The sequence below is a fragment of the Octopus bimaculoides genome, chromosome 29 (assembly GCF_001194135.2).
Source record: "Octopus bimaculoides isolate UCB-OBI-ISO-001 chromosome 29, ASM119413v2, whole genome shotgun sequence".
NCBI lineage: Eukaryota > Metazoa > Mollusca > Cephalopoda > Octopoda > Octopodidae > Octopus > Octopus bimaculoides.
The window spans coordinates 4236784-4238359 of record NC_069009.1 but is presented as its reverse complement, the minus strand read 5'-3'; positions in this window follow the sequence as shown (position 1 = coordinate 4238359).

Sequence of the window (1576 nt, the reverse complement as noted above, 5' to 3'; positions counted from 1 at the left end):
TTATACATGCTTATATATATATACACACACACATATACATATATACACAGACACATACATATAAACACACACACATACACACACACGTACACACATGCATATTTATATATGTATATGTATACACACAAATGTACATGTGCATACGTATACACACAGATGCACATACATATATAAACACACACATACGTACACACATGCATATATATATGTATACGTATACACACACATGTACATGCACATATACGCACAGATGCGCATACACACACACACGCACACACTACTCTACTGCAAGCATTTCTCCCCATTCCCAAAGCCATATCAAAACTTCTTTCTGCTTATGTTTAACCAAGCGAACCGTCAACAGACAACAGATCGACTTTTGCAACGATCAGTCGCAATCAGTTCTGATATCGATCAGAATCAAACAAGCTGGCTGGATGGCTAATCGGCTGCTCTGTTGGTTTGTCAGCCGGTCGGTCGGTCGGTTGGCTGGTTGGCTGGTTTGCTGGTTCATTGATCATAAGATGCTTATTCAAGCATGGAATGCGAAACCAATATTCAACCGGTCGGTCAACTTCAGCATCCAAGACAAGTTCTAAATTCGTGAAAATTAATTATATTTCATCTTGTTTTTGTTTTTTTTTGCTTTTTTGGTTATTTTTGTTGTTTTTCTCCCCAAATATAAATCACGACCAACCTCTGGCCGACGCTAATCAAGGAATTGATTAATTATTCCTTGCCACCCACCACCACCACAGCCACCACACTCATGCCATCCCAGAGGAAATAGTATCAAACCACCGAACTGGGAACATGTATAGACATAGAACTACAATATTTGCAGCTATCATATTTAACATTGCTACTAATAGACACAGCTCTGTATGTATTTGTATCTTCGTGTATAGACACGCCAACAATCACATCAATGTATGTTGGTATGCTTGTGTGTATTTTATATAAGGATACATAATCAGGCACAGCTTGGATAGATCGCTAGCCATTAAACCTTTTCTATTTTCTCTCTCTGTTTATTTCTGTGTTCCTTTCTGCTGAAGAGCGTAGGCTCAAAACATAAAAGACTTTCTCACTTCCCGAGCGTTAAACTAATACCTCTGTTTGTTGTTTACACACCCGTCTTCATCTATTGTTTTGCTTTTTTTGTAAATTCTCACTATAGTAGGCGCAGGAGTGGCTGTGTGGTAACTATTCATTTCACATTGCTCCAGTCAACTCTGCTGGCAAAAATGAGTTGTACCTGTAATTCATTAGGGCCAGCCGTGTCACATTTTGTGTCACACTGAATCTCCTTGAGAACTATGTTAAGGATATGCATGTCTGTGGAGTACTCAGCCACTTGCATGGCAAGTCTCTTGGGCAAGTCTCTTTTACTATAGCCTCGGGCCGACCAAAGCTTTGTGAATGGATTTGGTAGGCGGAAACTGAAAGAAGCCCATTGTGTGTGTATGTATATATATATATATGTGTGTGTGTGTGTGTATGTATTTGTGTGTCTGTATTTGTCCCCCCACTATCACTTGACAACCGATGTTGGTGTGTTTATGTCCCTGTAACT